The following is a 21,449-nucleotide window of genomic DNA, read 5'->3' on the forward strand; positions in this document are numbered from 1 at the left end:
CCCCCACTTGGGTTATTAAAAAGATAGATTTTACTTTCATTAAGAAGCTTGGGGGCCACTAAAATGGTTCTTTGAATTTTCAAGTATCATTTAGCTCTCTTTCTTCCTCATTCAATTCATTGACTACCCACAGTATATAACATTGTGTATAATGAATAGATGTTAGACTAAGAATCATGAAGAACTTGGTTCTTATCCCACTATGGACATACACTGGCTGTGTGACCTTGACAAGTCTTTTAACCTCTCAGTGACATAAATTGTACTAGAGGGAGGTCCTCTGAAGAAGTTCCTCATACGGATTAAATCACAGTTCTGGTCAAAGTATATGTATATAGAATCAGAACTATGATTTCTTTGGTGTTGAGGACCTCCTTCTTTTATGTACTTAAGCACTTATTTACTCACATCTTGTGGCTTTAGAGTGTTGTCTGGAGGATAGTCAAAGGTTGTTCAGGGTTGCATGGCCTCTAGTGTCAAAAGGTGAATCTGAACACATGAGTTTGTGATCCCCAAACCAGCACTGTCTCCAGTCCAAGATTGCTTTTTTTCATAAACAAGAAAATAAATAATCATTTACTAAATATAATATAAAATACATATGTAAGAAAATGTAAATGCAAAAAATAAATTATACCTTCCTCAGTTAGTAGAACTCCAATGCACAATTTCTTCCTAACATTCCCCAATATCTACTCATTTTGTTCTATCCAGTTTGCTACCAGTTATTCAGAGGAGGCAAGGTTTTCAAAAGGGTATTAAGAAATAAAACTTGGGAGATGCATAGTCTATGGCCATAATGTCCTTGTGTGGGTATCATTGTCCTCTTACCCTATTTTACTTCTTGCCCTTGCTCTGGGAATAATAAGTGCATTGATGATACTGTCATAGCTTGTGGAAAGGGCATAACAATCTGTTCTTTGGGGGTTCCATTCAAAACTCCTTTGCCTACAACAAATCTCCCTTTTCTGGCCATTACTAATACACATACATACATACTTACGGATACTTACATGAATTTATATATGCACATGTATACACACACACACACACACACACACACACACACACATATATATATATACATACAGATCCATCATAATATGTGCATACACATATTTACTCTATGTAAGTACATTTCCTCCCTATTTGAATGTAAGGTTCTCTAAGGGCATAGCTTCTCTCATTTTTGTATTTATGACTTCAGTGCCTGACACTGACATGGTGGCTGGCACATAGCATATGCTTAATAAAAGCTGGTTAATTTATTGAATGGTTTTTCCTTATTGGAGCAAATTCCCAGGAAACTACAATCAAAACTTCCAATGTTTAAACAGCATCTGCCTGTTAAGATGAGAATGAATGTATCTTCTGAGTTCATTCAAATAATACTAGTCAAAGAAGCTTTCCAACCTTTATATCCTCTCTCACTTCAATTTTTAAAAACACATCATTGGTTTCTTTCATTTCTTGTATTTTGAGAATGAAGAACCAACAACCTATACCCATAGGTCTCTCACCATCTGCAAAAAAATAAAAAAGAACATGGTGCATTTTTATGTAATAGTTCTTCAAGTAAGGCTTATGCTGGCCTCCTTAAAAAGAGAACTCAATCACAAAAGACTCTGAAAGGTGTATTTTTTAGAAAAAAAAATCGTTACATTTGCAATATGTCCCCATTGCAGTACAAGATTTTTGACAAAAATGTAAAAGACTGCTGTGTCATTAGGCAAGAAAGTAACATGGCAAGATCACTAATCATGTAGTCTGATGTCCTGCCTTCTGCCATTAGTTTACTGAATGAGATTAGATAAGTCTCTCAACCTTTCTGGATTTCTACTTCCTCTTTTGTTAATGGAAAACCAACTCTACCCACTTCCTCTAGGCTCCCATGCTTATTGTGAAGATCAAAGGAACCAGTTTCTGAAAGCCTCTGACAAATATAAAGGGCTGGGACCATTGCTGCTGGCCATGTTGCTCAGGTGTGTGCTTTCACATTTTAGTCTGATTTCCTCTGAGAGCTGGGAAACCAAGGCAAAAAGAATCAAAAAAGACGTGCTTGAGCTAATTCGAGACATTATGGCCATAGACTAGACTCTCCCAAGTTGAAACCTTGTCTCTTTCTCTCTTTTATTCTCTGAGGGATGTGATCTCATTACAGTGGATGCTTTTTCTACTCATGCAGAGTGACATCCCCTCTATCCCTCTTAAGGCAGTGACATTCTTGTCCACTTACATCTTTTTATGAATCTTTCAAAGAGCTTCCATCCAACATGTGGTGAAGGTTACTTTTCCCTAGTCATTTTAATATCTTGGTAGGTCCCAGTGAAGGAACTGGTCAGTCTGAGTTCTTCATATGCATAAAAACAATGCAGGAGAATTTCTTGAATGACAAATGGGTTTTAATTGTCACTGTCAGCATTGGAAAACATTTATTAAGGGCCTAATTGTGCATGTCATAGTGTGAGAGAACAACACACAGTGGTAGTCTCTGCTCTTTGGATGTAAGGAGATAATGCTAAGTGGATAAACACCATTCAGTAGAGACTATCCAGACAATCAGCTCAGAAAAAAATTAAGTAATTAGGTCAAACCTAACCCCTCTAATTTCCCAGTTGAAGAAACTGAGGTCCAGAAACTTGTTCAAGGTCACCTGGAAAATTAATGGCATTACCCAGATGGAGGATTTTGTTTTGAGATGGATTGTATCCCTGTTTGAATGTAAAGAACAGTGGTTCTTTTTGTTATTTTGCTCAAGTTGAAACTGTTTGCCCCTTTTCCTTTTTTTTTTTGGTTTTGAAAGACTTGCCATGGTGGAGTTCAGTGTCAACTTCGTTTACAAGAATGAAGGTATGTCATCATCTTTCCTTGACTCACACCTTCCAAAAGGTGTTGAACTTGGAGCAGCCATATACACATAAGAGGTGCCATGGGGTGCAGTTCTAAATCTATCTCCAACCTGTTGCAGCCCAGACACTCCAAAGCCCTCTGCTCTGCTCTTCTAGGCTCTTATGTTACTGGACCATGATTCAAAGTCACTTCTTCCTCTGTACCTGCCAGTAGCATTTCAGTTACAACTGTACTCTGTTCTGCCTTTTCATTTCTGACATCAGGACAGCTACTGAAATGACAGCTGGAGGGGACAATTAGCTTGCCTTCCCTGCCCACTCCCATGCCCAAATGGAGCATAGTCATAGATAGAGGCATCCCGCCTGAGTGATGTTTCCATGGAAACAGGGGCTTAGAAATGGAGCTGCTAGAAATCTAACTGTGGATTACAGGCAAAGAGTGAAAGCATCAGATATGGAGAGATAAAAATGTTCAATCTCGTTGTGAATGATACTAGAAGAAAACAATTAGGAGAGGCAAATATAAGGAAATCAGTTACAGTAATAATAATGAAAAAATCATCATTAATGATGTATGGTATGGTGTTCAGAGAGGGATGATCTGGCTGGATTCTTTCTCTGTTTCTTGTTGCTGGGGAGACCTTGGATATGACCTAACTTTTCTGGACCTCAAGTCTTCATTTGTTAAATGAGAGGTTAGAAAAGAGGATCTTTAAAGTCCCTTCTAGCTCTAAATCTATGACCCAATGATCCTAATGAATTTGTCAATTATTATTATGTTTAATCAATATCAATCAGTAAATATTTGTGAAGTGACTACTATGTGTTAGGCACTTTGTTAAGCACATTTATCAAGAAATAATTACATTTATCCTTTATTTAGGATCCAATTGTCCTAATGCATTTAACAAATAATATTAAATTCTTAATGAGTATTGGTTTGAATTTCTTTCTAGACAAATCCTAACTTTTGCCTTTCCTCTATAACTAGCACAATCCTCTTCACATATACATGTAAATTCTTGCAATATTTGTATTTTTTTCTTTTTCATATGTCCAGCCAACACTCTCTACAGTAGGCAATAATCACCAAGTCTTTTTCTACATTCCCAAGGCAGAAGTATAAGCTTCCTTTAAGTTTTTGAGGGGTAAAGGAGGTGGGGACCCTACTGGGAGTTATGAATCCCAAGTTACATATGATTCTCCTTGGGGAGTAGTTGGTAAAAGAACTCAAGGGAAATTTTCTTTTTAAAGAAACTTATCTTCAACTAGGTTTCTTTTGGTTTTCTTAATTATCACTTAAGTGGAAAGCTGTCTTCCTTATTGCTGATGGTTACAGAAACAATCCTCTGACATTCTAATCAGGAGTTTCATAAAGATTGAGAAGAAGACCTTATTTGTCTTTGGAATGGTGATGCATATTAAGGATCCTTGGCCCCTCACTGAAGAAAAGCTAAGTGGATGGGGAGGTGAACAGCTTTGATTAATAAGCCTGCTTCCTTACTTTCCATTGACCTGGTGTCCTAGACACAAGAAGGTTGGGCTTTCATCATCCTAGATTTTATGCTCCCTTATGTTAACTTGGCTATTTGTTCTGGACTTTATACTCCATCAGTTCTATGGATGCCTGCCAGGTATCACTCAGGTAGATGCAGGATGCCAAGTCTTGATCAGAAGAGGGAGGGGAAGAAAATGTATGAAAATGCTCACCTGGACCAAGCAAGGGTCTATTCCACAGACCACCAATGTAAATGAAAGAATACTTCTTTGATCAGTGAGGTTGAACTAAGCAAAGAGTTTTCTTTTGCTATATCTTCTTCTTAACTTATTCTTAGGCTGACTCCTTTGATTTTGTGTCACTGATAAAAATTCTGCTCATTTCCTGTCTCCTGCCTAACCCTATAAGCTCTGGCTTGACTTAGCATGCCATCTTGTATGCTCTCTGAGATAACAAGTTGGACCACACTCCTTTCCCCCAGAAGGACTTATTCCTATGAGGTGAGTGAATTCCTAATAATTGGCACATTTGGGCCTATTCTCACAGAAGCATGAATCTAACTAGTTTTGGATTAGAGTCAGGATTTTCTATCCTTTCAAGTTTTAGGTTGAGAATTAAGCACCTTGGTCCAGAGAAGTTTCCCCAAAACAAATATTAGTCCATTTATATAAAATTTGATTCTAAATCTTCTTGCCCTCAAGCAAAAATTTAGAAAGAACTCTTCTATCCTTTGTTGGGAATGAAATAAACAGATCTAAACCCCTTTGAGTCCAGTAATTTAAAGACTTTTGAATTGAGTGCTATTTATACATTGGTAAAGAAGAAAAAAATTGACAATGGATAAGAGCTGATTTCCTTTAGCTGTCTTTTAAGTCAGAGGATCTGGGTTCAAATCCCCATTCTCTTGTTACCTACATGACCTAGGAAATGTTACTCCACCTCTCTGACCTTCAGTTTCCTCACCTACAAAATGTAGGGGGTGTGTGTGGGGGGAGCTAAATGGCGTCTTATATCCCCCTCAGCTCTAAACCTATGATCCTATGAACTCCTATGATTCTTTCTAAAATATATTTTTTCTCAATTCTCAATCAGCCAAGTAATCTTTTCCCCCTAATAAGATAGTCCTCAGAACACCCAGGAAGACTGCCTTATATTTGTTTCCATGTACATTTGGGTGAAGATTAGAAGTAAGGGGGAGTGTGCAGGGGGGGGTTCTAAGTTAAGATAACTTCAAACACAGTAAACTTTATTGAATACTGGCAGCCTTCTACAACTCCCAAAAATCCTTGCTTGCAAATAATAACCACTAGCTTCAGCTGGTCTAGTGTCTTTGACAATGGAAATGTCTACCTGTTATTTGGCTTTTGGCTTGGTTATTTGGGACCCAGAGCATAACACCATGACAGTAAAGTAACATTTAAATTGGGAGGAAAGTTAAGTTCAGGATGGTTCATAATACCTCTATGACATTAAAGAGAAAGTCATCTTCAGATCCTAGGTAAAGACAGTTGTCTGCTTTCTATAATATTGAGACTCCTATCCTTCCAGGGTTTCATTCTATGAGGGTTCACTCACATCAGACAATTAATTGTTACAAAGAAGGTAGCTGTCACAAATCATCAGACTATAGATTCAATCTAATCCAATCAACAAACATTTATTAAATGCCTGTTGCTTGTTGTCAAAGGATGCAAAAATGGAAAACAATATAGTGTTAACTTCCCAGAATCTAAAACCTAATAGGCGAGAGCACATGAATAAAAATAAGATTAAGTTAATAAGCACAAAGGAGAGGCCTAGACAAAGTTCTCTATTAAAATTTAAAGGAGAGATGACTGTCAAGTGGAGCAGCAGGAAAGGTTAGGTGGAGGAAGAACCCTGGGCTAGTTCTTGAGAAAAGAATTATTTTAAAAGGGGGAATTTCAAGTACAAGGATCAGACTGTGCAAATGAAAAAAGATAAAAGAGGGCAATGTGAGATCAGAGAACATCTGGTGGTACCATTTGGATGAAATATGGAGTTCATGAAAAGGAACAGATGAGACAAAGCGGGGAAGGTAGGTCCTCCTAACTGTGAATGACTTTGATTACTTGACTAAATTTAGTTCTGACCTTTTTTACTCTTACCCTTTATTTTTTCTTCCTTTTCTTCTTCCCTTTTATTTGTTCTAGTACCCCCAAGCATACACTCATCCCTCTTCCTTCTTCCTCATTATCCACTGGTTGATCCCAGATATAATCATTTTATAGTTATAAATACAGTTGTACCTCATCTGTCCAAAACTCAGCTACTATCATCATCGGACTGTAACATGGCTAGGAACCATGAATGAAGCTGATACAAAAAATGCATGGCCTTTATTGTAGAAAAATTCTCCAAGACCCCACTCAGAGGTGCGCTTCCTTTTGCTTGATACACAACTGTAACAAACTTTAGAAAACTTGTATAGGGGTATGGCAACTATAATGTCTATAGTGACAACAAGAAGTGAACCCTGACAATTTCCTAGGGGAGAGGGGTAATTAGGAACCCAGAAGAAGACAGAAAAGTCCTAGAAAATAAACACAAACAACTCAGTTCTTTGTGGTCATTTATTGTAGGAGAAGAGTAGATGACGCCTACTCAGACAGTTAAGTAGCACATTGGGGTAGAGTACCAGGAAGATTCTTCAAATCTGGCCTCAGACTCTTACTACTTACTACTAGCTGTGTGATCCTGGGAAAGTCACTTAACCCTGTTTGCCTCAGTCTCCTCATGTGTAAAACAAACTTTATAAAGAAATATCAAAACATTCCAGTATCTTTGATGAAGAGTCAGACACAATTGAACAGCAACAACAATAACAGAGTAGAGCAATTCATATTCATACAGGTCATTCAGAAGATCACTGTACTGGGTGGCTAGGTGGCGCAGTAGATAAAGCACCGGCCTTGGAGTCAGGAGTACCTGGGTTCAAATCCGGTCTCAGACACTTAATAATCACCTAGCTGTGTGGCCTTGGGCAAGCCACTTAACCCCATTTGCCTTGCAAAAACCTAAAAAAAAAGATCACTGTATTTCATATATATGTAAGTACACACACACACACACACACACACACACACACACACATATAATACAATAAGCCAATCAGTCCATCATTAATTAAGAACTGAGCACTGGGGATACAAAGAAAGGCAAAAAGCCAGTCCCTGATCTTAAAGAGTTCACAGTTCACTGGGAGACATAACATGAAAACAATTATGTACAGATAAAATACATAAAGGAGCTAGCATCTTGATAAAGATACTACAGTAATTTGTGATTTCTTTCATTTTTACAGATGAGGAAATTGAGGCAAATAGGGTTGAGTGACTTGAGCAGGGTCACGCAGCTGGTAAGTGTCTGAGGTTGAATTTGAATTCATAATGAGGACTCTTCCTGATTCCAAGCAGGTCACCTACCTGCCCTTTTAAAGGATTAACTCTCAGCTAATCAAAACCCTTTGAATTCTATAAAGTCTAGAGTTTGCTGAGAGATTCTATATGTTGTACCTGAGTGGTTTCATTAGCAATCATACACTGAGATGCAAAGTGCTAAGCTTGTATAAGTAGAAAGATGAATTGATGAAAAGCTATTCAGGAAGGCAGGCAGGCAGGCATTGCTGTGGAATTTATTTTCAAAATAGTTAAACTGAAGTTCCAAATGCCTCAGAAGATTTCAGAAATATTATCCCTTCATCCCTCATTAACACTCTTCTTCTCATCCCCAAATTTCTCTCCCTTTTCTGGGTGATAAAACAACCCATATGTGCTCTTGGTCTACTTGGGGAGGACCATGGGATCTAAAATCGGAGAGGGCCTTATAGCTCGCCTGCCTGCCTCATTTTACAGATGAGGGGAAGGAATCTGACCAGGGTTACACAAGGGCTTGAGTAGCAGAGCTGAGATCAGCACTCAGTCCTCTCAAGTTTAAAGGCAGTGAATTTTCCATTCACTGTACTAGCTCACCATTTTTTTCTCAGATTAGCCTTCTCTTTCTACTTGCCAGCCTTGTCCTCATTTTCTCCTGACCAAACAGTATAAGCTCCCAGAGCATGGCTTTTTTTAAAGTTGGTTTCCTGGGGGGTTGGGGAGAAAGGAAACTCTTCACCTTTTTCTCAGGTCACTGGAGGACCTATTGCCATTTGATTCTGACTGCAGGTTGAGTTACTCAATAACCTTTGGTAGTCGCACTACTAAGCACGTAGACAAGAGGCTTGTAGGGACTCATATCTTTGTATTTTTCAACCTGAGGATAAGTGATGGAGCTGGGCTAAAAGGAGTTAAAGCTTCTTTTCCTTTTCTAGATCCTATGATTCAAGGAGTTGGGTAGATGCCAAGGAAAATCACTAACATGACACATGATAAGAGCTTAACATTTGCTTAATAGAATTGGAAATGCTCCTGTCTGATAGACTCAGATTATCCCAGAGAGTGATGTCCCATTGGTCTATTGGGGATCAGGGTAGAGATAAAATCCATAGGTCATCTTATTGTTCAATTGTTTCAATGGTGTCCAGCTCTTCAGCCCTCTTAGGGGTTTTCTTGGTAAAGAAAGTGGGGTGATTTGCCATTTCCTTCTCTACTCATTTTACAGATGAGGAACTGAGGCAAACAAAGTTAAGTGACTTGTCCAGGGTCACATAGCTAATAAGTGTTTGAGGTCAGATTTGAACTCAGGAAGATGAGTCTTACTGATTTCAAATCAGTTCTCTATCATCTTCACCATCTAGCTGTCCATCTGTAAAATGAACATAAGGATAATAATACCTCACAATGAATCACAATGAAAATTTGCCCAGAAAATCCCAAATGGGATCATGAAAAGTTGGACAGAGATGAATTGATTCAGCAACCAAAAGCAGTGCTACATGTCAAACATACTAGAAGGCAATGATTATCAAAATAAATTGATACTGGTTTAAAAAAAGAGAACCATTAGTGAAAAGGGAAGAGGGGTAATAAAGTATATAACATACAGAAACAAACGTAACTAGTAATTGAGCTAGCATCCAATAAATAGAAAGACACCAAGTACTGGAATGAAAACCCATTAATTAACAAAAACTGCTGGGAAAATTGTACTGCAGGATGGAAAAAATTAAATTTAGACTAACATCTCATACATATACCATGTAAAGCTCCCCAATGGGTATATAATCAAAACATAAAAGACTATATCATAAACAAATGAGAAAAACATGGAAAAGATTGCTTATCAGATCTAAGAGAAAAGTTCATGACCAAATGAATAGAGATAATCACAGAAACTAAAATGAATAATTTTGACTTCTTAAAATCAAAAAGCTTTTGTACAAATTTAATAACACTAAGATAAAAAAAAAGGAAATAATTAACTGAGAAAAAATTTTACAGGAAATTTCTTTGATAAAGGTTTCATTTCCAAGATACATTTGGAATTGATTCAAATTTATAAGAAAATGAGCCATTCCCCAATTGATAAATGGCCTAAGACTATAAAGATACAGTTCTGAAGGGGAAGAAACCCAAGTTGTCACCATGTTAAAAGAAAATGCTCTGAATCATTATTATTTAGAGAAATATAAAGATTAGTATACCAGAAGACTGATCGATAAGTATGTTTTTGATTATCTTCTTCAAAGTCATTTGGGGGGATACTCTCCTTCCAGAGAGGTTGCTCAAAAAAAGTACTTGTATCCTCTATTTTTTCCAATAGCCTTCAAACGTTTATGAAAATTGATATCATTCCTTCATGATACAGAAGACACAACACAAAAATGCTGAATTGTAAACTGTAATCCTTACTGATCTGACCTCTCACTCTATTCACCAGATAAGACACAGAATGACTGTTTTACTTTTTTTTTTTAAGTTTTTTTGCAAGGCAAATGGGGTTAAGTGGCTTGTCCAAGGCCACACAGCTAGGTAATTATTGTCTGAGACTGGATTTGAACCCAGGTACTCCTGACTCCAGGGCCGGTGCTTTATCCACTGCGACACCTAGCTGCCCCTGTTTTATTTTTTTCAAAAAATTCTCTCTCCCCTCTTAAAGGACAATAGTTTGCTACTACCTATGGTTTAATTGGAAAGAATGTGCTTTTGAGGCCAGCAGAGAAGGTCAGAAACATTGGATTTAGAAGCCGGAAGAAACTTCAGTAAAATTCTAATCCAATTGCTTTATTGCATAAAAACATAAATTAGAAATAGAAGAGACCATGGAGAAGGTTGAGTTCAACTGAATTGTTTTCTAGAATTGTAGCTCTTGAGTTACTCATGACTACCTTATTGCTCCTTAGCCACCTATGACTTTAATGGATATGGTTGGAAAAGATCATTTGCAGCTAGCAAGTATCTTCCACATAATAATTTATCAGATAAATAGTTTCTTCTGCCTAATTTTTAATAGTTTATGAAATAAAACAAGCATTTTCATAAGATAGTAAAATTAAAAAAAGATGATTGCACACAAAAGCATAAATCTATTGTGTACTTGTTATTCCTTTTAAACATATAATAAAAATTTATCATGTAATTTTCCCCTTTTTTCCTTTCCTTCCCTTGCCCTAGAGATGGTTACCATTTGAGACACACGCACACACACACACACACACACACAAATATGTACTATATATGTAAAATCATTCTTTTCATACTTCTATTTATCAGTCCTTTCTCCAGAGAAAGACAGGAGAGTGTATTCTTTCATGTGTTCTTTATGGTAAATTTGGATTTTCATAATAGTCAAAATGACTTTAGTCACTCTGAGTTGTTCTTTTTTTAAAAAAATTATTAATTAATTAATGTTTGAATTTTGCAATTTTCCCCCTAATTTCGCTTCCCTCCCCCTACCCCTGCAGGAGGCAGTCTGTTAGTCTTTACATTGTTTCCATGGTATACATTGATCTAAGTTGAATGCGTTGAGAGAGAAATCATATTCTTAAGGAAAAAAATAAAATATAAGAGATAGCAAAATTACATAATAAGATAATGAGTTTTTAAAATTAAAGACAATAATCTTTGGTCTTTGTTCAAACTCTGCAATTCTTTCTCTGGATACAGATGATATTTTCTTTTGCAGATACTCCAAAATTGTCCTTGATTGTTGCACTGATGGAATGAGCAAGTCCATTAATATTGATCATCAACTCCATGTTGCTGTTATGGTATACAATATTCTTCTGGTTCTCCTGATCCTGCTCAGCATCAGTTCATGCAAATCCTTCCAGGCTTCTCTGAATTCCCATCCCTCCTGGTTTCTAATAGAACAATATTGTTTCATAATTATGTATACCACAATTTGTTCATCCATTCCCCAATTGATGGACATTCACTCAGTTTCCAATTCTTTGCCACCACAAAGAGAGCTGCTATGAATTTTTTGCACAGGTAATGTTTTTACCCTTTTTTCATGATCTCTTAGGGTATAGACCCAGTAATGGCATTGTTGGATCAAAGGGTATACACATTTTTATTGGCCTTTGGGCATAATTCCAAATTGCTCTCCAGAAAGGTTGGATGAGTTCACAGCTCCACCATCTATGTATTAGCGTTCCAGATTTCCCACATCCCTTCCAACATTGATCATTTTCTTTTCTGGTCATATTGGTCAGTTTTTTTTTTCCTGGTCATATTGGCCAGTTGTTCTTAAAGCAATATTACTGTACACAATATTCTCTTGTTTATGCTCATTTTGCTCTTCAGTATTTCATTCAAATCTAGCCATGTTTTTCTAAGATCCTTGAGCTCACTATTTCTTACAGAAAATAGCATTCCATTATTATCAAATACCTTAACTTGTTTAGTCTTTCCCCAATTTATGGACATCCTTACTAAAAGTCCAGGTCTTTGTCACCACAAGGAGAACTGCTATAATCATTTTAGAATATCTTTTCCTTTTCCCTTAATCATCTTTGGCCACATACCAACTATTTGGTCAAAGGATATAGGCAGTTTAATTTATCTACTTCTAAGACTCCACGATAACCATATTCAGTGTCTTGGATTTATAGATTTTGTTGGAGATGCAATCTTTGTATAGCAAAAAGAACCCCAGTTCTGAAGTCAGGCTATCTAAATTCAAATCCTATCTATGATGCTTACTACCTACCTGACTTTAGGCATGTTGTCTAAGCATCCTGAGAGTTCCTTATCCATAAAATCAATGAGTTGGACCCAAAAATCTCTGAATTCCCTTTTAGTTCTAGAGTTGTGATTCGATGTGCAACAGGTACCAAGTAAATGATGTATACTTATTGCAAGACTGCATCAACTTCCAAATCATTAATAGAATTCTGGCTAGAGAATTCTCAAAGTCCAAATAAACCAATTATCCAATAAACATGTCAGGCACTTTGCTAAGTGCTGAGGATACAGAGAAAAAGCAAAAAAGATAACCTTTATCCTTAAAGAACTTTACATTCTAATAGGGGAAAACAACTTATTTCTCAATATATTTCACTTTTTTTTTTTGAAAGTCTCTGTCTTTCCTGTTTAGTAATTATTTATAAGAGAGGAAGCTATACCACTTTATTTCAGAAACAATACAATAACAATAGTTGAAACAAAACTGACATAGAAGACAACAGAAATCTATAAAGGACAAAGGAAACCCTTCTATTATTCCTGTCTCCCAGCTTCCTAGCCTGTATCTCTCGTAAACAGATTGGGGCAGAAACAAAATGGTGATAGCCACTCAGCTGAGCCCTCCTAACATTCACCCCCAAACAACTTTAAAATAATGCTTCAAATCAAATTTTGGAGTGGGGAAAACTAACAAAAAAGTCAAAATGAGTATTTTTTTCAGTCAGTAACAACTTAGGAGGTCACCAAGGGAAGTCTGTGATATTGGATGGGAGTCAACCCAGAGCTTGATAGTGGTACCAATTATGAATGCCTGAATTTGGAAGTGCCTGTGAGACTGACTGCAGCAGTAGCAGTTTTGGGAGATTTCAGTAGGTCTGGCTGGCACTGATGGCTCCTGGGACTGATTGACAACTTCATTATCCATAGTTAGTATTGAGTTGCAGTTCCAGGACAGAGAAGAATATTTATAGATTTTGACAGGGGAACAGGGATCATAAATTCATGGCCAAGCAGAGCACTAATTCTTGTGATTGCAAGGAAGCAGGGGAAAGAATTGAACACAATCAAGGAGAGCAGAAACTGCACTTTCCCTTGAATCATGCCACCTTGGAAGCACTGATCCCCAGAACAGGTTTGAAAACAACTAACAGAACAAAAAAGTCTGAAGTTTGGGACAGTGCCTCCTCATCCCCATGACAGCAGATTCCAACTTCAAAATAACATTTAAAGTCATTAAGTAGCTGGAAAAATGAGGAAACTACAAAAAAAGAACTTGAACATTAAAAGCTAGAATGGTGGCAGGGAAGTCCAGAACATAAACTCAAAAGAAGATTAGCAAAGCATTAGGAATTTGAACCCAAGCTCAATAAGAATTCCCAGAAGAATTAAAAAAAGATAAGAGAGGAAGAGGGGGAAAGGGGGAAAAGTTATAATAATACTAGAAAATCAGGAAAAAAGATCTAATCATTTGAGAAATAGGCACAAAATACTGAAGAAAATAACATCTTAAAGAACAGAATTGACTTTATGGTAAAAGCGGCACAAAAATTCAGTGAAGAACTACTTTAAAAGCAGAATAGGCTACATGGAAAAGGAGGCAAAAATTTACTGAAGAAAAGAACTTCTTAAGAAAACAAAAGAGGCTTAAAATTAGAATTGGGCAAGTGGAAGTTAATGAATCTGTGAGACATCAAGAAACAATAAAACAAAGTCAAAAGAATGAAAAATATAGAAGAAAATATGAAACATCTCATCAGAAAAAGCAACTGGAAAACAGATCATAAAGAGATAATTTTAAAATTATTTATCTATATGAAGATCAAAATAAGATATTAGACATCATATTTCAAGAAATTATCTATGAAAACTGCCCTGATATCTTAGATTCCAAGAGTAAAATAGAATTGGAAAGAATTCACTGATCAACTCTTGAAAGAGATCTCAAAATGAAATCTCTCAGGAATATTATAGCTAAATTCCAGAATTATCAAATGAAGGGGAAAATTCAAATATCCTGGGGCCAGAGTAAAGGAATTGGAATATAATATATTCCAGAAGCTAAAAAAAAGCCAGGATTATAATCAAGAATAATTTATCCAACAAAACAAGTGCAATTCTTCAGGGGAGAAAATGCTTATTTAATGAGATAGAGGACTTCTAAAAATTCCTGATGGAAAGACCAAAACTGAATAGAAAAATTGACATTCAAATAGAAGAATTAAGAGAAGCATAGAAAGGTAAACATGAAAGAGTAATCATAAGGGACTCAGTAAAATTAAACTATATTTGTATATGAGATTATATATGTAACTTCTCAGAACTTTATGATTAGTAGCATAGTTAGATGAAGTCTACATTGATGGAGGGCATGGTGATTACTTTGGAATGAGCTCTAAAAAATGAAAGGATAAAAAATAAGAATGTACTGGAGAAGGGAAAAGCAGAAGGTAGAATGGAGACATTTTTCTCAACTAAAAGAGATAAACAAAGAAGAAATTTTATAATAGAAGAGAAAATGGGGCAGTAGTGGATACTGATTAATCTCACTCTCACTGAACTTGGTTCAAAGAGAAAAGCTTATACATATGTATGTATATATATAATATATGTATGTACATGTCTATATGTCCATATGTTCTATATATATCTATATAATATACTATATATATATATATATATACATATATCTAAAAATACACACACACATACTCTCAATTGGGTATAGAAATCTTTCTTATTGGATAAAGAAATAGGAGGGAAATGGGATAAGATATGTGGAAGGAGGTAATAAAAGGAAAGTTAGATTAAGAGAGGAAGTGGGCAGAAACAAAAGAGACTTTTGAGGAGGGATGGAAAAAATGAGAGAGAAGGGTAAATAGGAGGAAATAGAATGGAGGGAAATACACAATTAATAATCATAATTGATCATAAACAGTATAAGCTCTCCCATAAAACAGAAGTACATAGTAGAATGGATTAAAAACTAGAATCCAACAATATGTTATTTACAAAAAAAAAAACATGTTTAACCCACATAGAGTTAAAAATAAAGGACTGATGAGAATCTGTTATTCTTTAGCTGAAGTAAAAAAGGCAGAAGGATCAATCATGATCACAGACAAAACAAAAGCAGAAGTAGCCTTAATTAAAAGAAAAGCAGGGAAATTACATTTTGCCGAAAAAAGATTTCATAGACAATAAAGTAATATTAAAAATTTTTACAAGCTTCTCTGATAAAGACCTTATTGCATATATAAATAGGGAACTGAATCAAATTCATAAAAATAAGGTCTATTTCCTGGTTGACAAATGATCAAAGGATATGAACAGAAAGTTTTTAGATGAAGTGAAAACTCTCTTTCCAATTTTAGTTTATGTGTTGCCGAAGTGAGCACAGTCAAAGCTATCTATGTGAAAAAAAACTCTAAATCCCTATTGATTAGAGAAATGTAAATTTAAATAATTCTAAGTTATCATCTCGAATAAACTGTTGGTGGAATTGTGAACTGGTCCAAGCATTCTGGAGGATAAATTGAAACTAAACTCAAAGAGATATAAAACCGTCTATATCCTTGGGCCTAGAAGTACCTCTACTAGATCATACCCCAAAGAGACCAAAGGAAAAGGATCTATAAATACAAAAATATCTAGAGCATTTTTTTTGTACTGACAAAGACTTGAAAATTGAGGGGATGTTCATTAATTGGGGAATGGGGAATAGTATTGTGTTATAAGAAATGGTGAGGAAGATTCTCTCTTCCTGACATGGTGCAAGAACCCAGTGAAAAGGAAAACTCCACGAGGGAATTATGCATCTGAAAGCTCTGCCTCAGTATCTGTGTTGGAGAGAATGGGCAGGTTTATCCAGGTGACCAAAGTGTTGAAGCAGCTAGCAGGTCAAATCCCAGTAGTCTCTAAAGTTCATTATGCTGTTAGGTCTTTTGAAATCAGGAGAAATGAGAATATCACAGTTCATTGTACAATCCATAGGGCCAAAGCTGATGAGATTGTGGAGAAGGAGTTGAAGGTGAAAGAATATGAGTCAAAGGGAAATAACCTTCTCAGACATTGGTAACTTTGGCTTTGGGATCCAAAAGCATATTGATCCGGTATTAAATACAACTCAAGCATCAGCATAGCTATGGCTTGGACTTCTATGTGCTTGCTGCTGGGCAGTCCCAGGTTCAGCACTGCAAACAAGAAGCATAGGACAGACTACATTGGAGCCAAACACAGAACTGACAAAGAGAAAGTCATCTCTGGTTCCAACAGAAGTAAAATGGCATTATCCTTCCTGGCAAATAAAGTCCCATTTTCTTTTAAAAAGTCAATAAAATGATCTCTGAAAAAAAGAAATAAAAAAGAAATGATGAGAAGGATGGTTTCAGAACACCCCCCCCAACAAAACATAATTGTATCTTATGAATTACGGTAAAGTGAAGTAAGAAGAACCAGGAGATCATTGCTCACAGCAATAGCAATGTTGTAATAATAATAATAATCCAATGTAAATTACTTGGCTATTCTAATAAATACAAAGATCCAAGACAATTTCAAAAGAGACATAATTAAAAAATATTATCCACCTTCAGAAAGAGAACTGATCAACTCTGTATTCAAATTGAAGTGTTATTTCTCCAATTTATTCTTCTTACTTTTCTTGTGATATGACTAATATCAAAATACATTTTGCAAGGGTTCACATGTATAAATGATATCATTTTGCTTGCCTTCTCAGTGGGTCAAAGAGGGAAAGGACGGAGAAAAAGAATTTGAAGCTCAAAATTAAAAAAATGTTAAAAAGAAATATAAAATCAATTAGAAAACAAAACAAAAAAAAGAAACTAAGCTAACAGTATTTTACTCAAGGTGCCCCATAAAAGGAAATTTCCATCTTAAAGCAGCATCCTGTCAGTGTTACTTTGTTTGATCATGCCAGTGCAATTTAGACAGGTAAGCCTGTTCACTCAATATTTCATGGATCCTTGATTTTGTTCATGGAGATTGCTTGTTCCATTGTTGTGGATCATAACAAAGATGGTCTTCAGGACCTTCTGTGGCCAACAACAGCCTTTCTGTCATGAATCTCTCCAAAGTTACTTTGGCTGGTCCTTAGACCACAGGAATACTGCTAATGACTGGGCTCCTGCTTGAAGTCTTTCCAGTAGAACTTGCCATAGCTTGTTTTTCCCTGGCATAGCCTCTGTGAACTTAGGGTCACTTCTAGGTTGCATAAGCTATCAAGCTATCAAAGAAGAATTTTCATGGAGGATCTCCATTACCTAGCCTAATTTGGCAGGATCCAGAAATTAGCCCTCCTAGCACAACTAAGTTATTTAGGAATAAACAAAATGTCTCAATTTTCCATCATTTATTAAATATGATAACACTTTTCTACAACTGAGCTGTGGTCATGAGAAGATTCTAGGTTTTGACTGAAGGGTAGTTTGGATTCCCAAATGGTCTTAGATGCATAAAAAGTCTGGATAGGAGTGGCCAACTTGTTTGCTGTCTTTATAATAGTAAAAATCATGGAGAGTGTTTCAGTCACAAGAAACTGAGCCAAGGAGCTTTTTTGAAGTACTTGGGAGACTCCCATGACATGACAACTTAATTTCTCTGCTATGTCCTGGTCGGAACAAAAATGGGTGCTCTGGGGGGGGTGGTGGAAATCCTGTCATGGCTCCAGGAAGAGAGAATTCTGTTGTGAGTAATGATCAACTTCTGGCCCAACCTTCATGCTGTCAAAAATTCCTATCGATTTGATGGAGGAGAATGTTCTGTTCTTGTTTCATGGAAGCCTCTGTACCAGTGCAGCTGGACAAGTTAGTACAAATCATGCTTAGCCAAGGGCTGATCCCCTGTATTCTTTATTTCTCCACATTTTATTTCTCTTTAATTTTCCCAGAAAAGTCTCTTGAGTCCCCCCGCCCCCTTCTCTATCAGTCTCCTGTGTCTTTCAGCAGGTCCCTATTTCTTTCCTAATGAATCTTTTATTCCAGGACAGTTGCTGATGACCCTGGTGAAAAAGTGAAAAAAAAATAATCAATTAGCATTTATTTAAAAACCTCCCAATAGCTAGGCACTGGGGTTCTACTTTCTAGCTCATATTCCAGAACAAAAGAGAATCCTCTTATGATAAGGCTAAGCCATTCATTTCAGTGATTTCAAATGAATTTCTACATTCAGGAAGCAAAATGATGTTACAAGATCTTCCTGGTTTTGAAAAACTGTGCACTAAGAATAGATGCTAAAATAATGTCTTCTTTATCATTTGGAAAAGCCAATAGGTAAAGAGCTACTTAGAATCCAGTAGTTATGACTCTATGATGTAAACCTGGTGATATTTAGCCCAAATTCATTTTTTTTTCAAAAAAATTCATTAAAGGAAATTTATTGATGATGAAGAGGTCTACTCACCTAATGGCAAATGAAAACCAAACAAACAGAAGGGTATTAATATTATGCACTATGGGAAAGCTATGGGGACAAGGATCTAATCCTTTCTTGTTTGAGAGCATGCTGATTACCAGTATTCCCAGATGCTGTTTCCTCTTGGTGAACAGATGACTTTCCTCCACTTTGCAACCAGAACTTTTTGGTGCCTTTGTATCAAAGGAGGTGTGGGTTGATTCGTAATGATTGTGAAAGAAAATTTGTAGATCACAAGAATAGTGGTACCACACTTTGTTCCTGATGGTTCCTTATCCTTTAATCTCATATTGGACTTCATTTCTCTTCTCAAGAGGGATTTCCTAATACCCAGTGGAGTCCCAGTCAGGAAGACATCCTCTGAATAAAAGTTGAAAACCTAGGAACCCTAGGCTTCAGGTCCTCTGTCTTAAACACTATTTGGTCGGTGTTACAGTTCACCATTTGACAGGAGTTACTGTTCACCATTTGACTAGTGTTATTGTTCATCATTTGGCTAGTGTTTCTGTTCTGAATCACCTCCCCATTTATTCAACGATGAATCTTCAAATTGTGTGGGTATGCAACATAATCAATCGTCACCAAGGCAGGTTCTAAAAGGAAGAAGGCAGGCTGCTGCTTCCTCTTTTGCTTCATCTCACTGTTCGGAGCACTCACATCATGTGTCACAGTGAAACCAGCCACAAAAGCCTTAATATCTTTGCTTTTTCTGTGAAACCTTTCTTTTCAATGACAAAGGCTAGCTCTATGTCCAAGTCTGCCTCTTTGCTCTCATGAGAAAAGGCCCCATAATAGAGCTATCAAACTTACTGATACTGTTGGGCTCTTTGAGTACTAGCATATTCTTTTCTTTGAGGTGATCCACAGTTCATGCCTATATATATATATATGTATATATACATATTTTTATATATATATATACTCATTACTTTGTGTGGGTGACGGAGGACAGAAAAAATAACTTGTTCGGTCCCTTCTTAACTGCTTAGATTCCAAGATCTTTCAGCAACAGAGAAGGAAGCTTCCCCCCTGCTCCAGGAATTCTGTCATGGTCCTGGGCAGATAGGGATCAAAGGCACTGAGTTCAAACACTCTTCGATCATTCTTCTCCAGTCCCAAGTAGACCCTGTATGGATGTGGGTGGGCAGTGAGATCTAATCGATAGAACTCTAAGTCTGGAGTCAGGAAGACTCTTCTGGAGATCAAATCCAGCCTCAGACACTTAACTCTCTGTGTGAGAACGGGCAAATGACTTAACCATATTCTGTAAAATGGACTGGAGAAGGAAATGGCAAACCACTCTAGTATCTTTGCCAAGAAAATCCCAAGTCAGGTCATCACTGTAAAACAAAGGGCAGGGGACAGAGTTGGACTTGGATTAGTTTCTCTACATTTAAAGAATCACTTTATGGTTCTGTAGCAGATCTGTGAATAGTATTCTTGGGTACCAACATCTGAAACTGACTCTCAGTGGCTACTTTGGCTTTACCTGCTCCCTCCTTCCCTCCCTCCCTTCCCCATTCTCTCTCCTCCTTTAGTTCATTGTTAGATTCTTAGACAAAGTACTAAATTCAAGGATATAAAATCCTTTGGAGGCATTTGTATGGACCATCATTCTGCAAATCTTTTATTTAAAAATCAGAACAGGTCCTTCTGCTCTAGTCCAAAAATTTATTAATCTATATATATATATATATATATATATATATCATGGCTAAGATGTTATAATTAAAATGATACTTCTTTAGTGCTTCTAAAGGACAAGTTCTTATGGTATGCTGATGTCCAACACCAAGACAGCTCCAGGACTCACTTTTACATAGGACAAAAATATGCTCAAAGGAAGCTCCTCTAGAGCTTTCTCAATGATACTTAATCTAGAAACTGAGAATTACACTTCTGGATAGTAGGCTAGTTGAAAGATGAGTATTCATCCTCTTAATGATATTCTTGCCATCTAGAAAACATCTGCTCTTGGTTTATATCTTAATTCATTTTCCAGCTCAGGGAGAGTCCCTAATAATATTCTCCTATTTGTGATAAAAAAAAATTTGGTCCTAAAGTTGCAGTTTTCTAAAGCCTGGAGAACTTTTCCATAAGAGTCTCTCTTTGTTAAGGGTCTTAAGTGCTAATTAGAGCATATTCCATACTGAGAGATAATGTGGTATAGCAGATAGAGATTGCTACAGGTCAGGCCTATAATACTTACTATAATACTGTCTGTGTGATCTCAGACAAGAGATTCTGTTGACCTCTCAATGCCCTAGCCAATTTTCTAAGACCATAAATTCCAGTGCCAGAGACCATTTGCATTGGTTTCATCACTGGGGATTCCCTATATTAATGAAATAACAGGTGCTGTCCAAAAATTCATACCACACATTTTTCATATTCATTCCTGACCTTAGGAGAATGAGATGTTTCAATCAATCATGAAGGCAAGAGTACTCTTTATTACTGTTCTAGATAAATAGATTCTCACCAGCCTGAGATGATTTAGACACAGACTTGGGACAAAAACCACCATCTAAAAGTATCTAGTCCTAACATTCATGTTCTACTCTAATGACCTCTTTAGAAAGTAAT

At 36.5% G+C, this 21,449-nt stretch overlaps 1 long non-coding RNA gene and 1 pseudogene across 3 annotated transcripts in view; both read left to right on the forward strand.

Moving 5' to 3' along the window:
• LOC141497673 (uncharacterized) overlaps positions 1-21,449 on the forward strand; it is a 52,708-nt gene that overhangs the window by 12,190 nt on the left and 19,069 nt on the right. The gene's annotated exons all lie outside the window — the stretch shown is intronic.
• On the forward strand, positions 15,122-19,730 carry LOC141497672 (large ribosomal subunit protein uL5-like; annotated as a pseudogene).

Source organism: Macrotis lagotis, chromosome X, assembly GCF_037893015.1.
Source record: "Macrotis lagotis isolate mMagLag1 chromosome X, bilby.v1.9.chrom.fasta, whole genome shotgun sequence".
Classification (NCBI taxonomy): domain Eukaryota; kingdom Metazoa; phylum Chordata; class Mammalia; order Peramelemorphia; family Peramelidae; genus Macrotis; species Macrotis lagotis.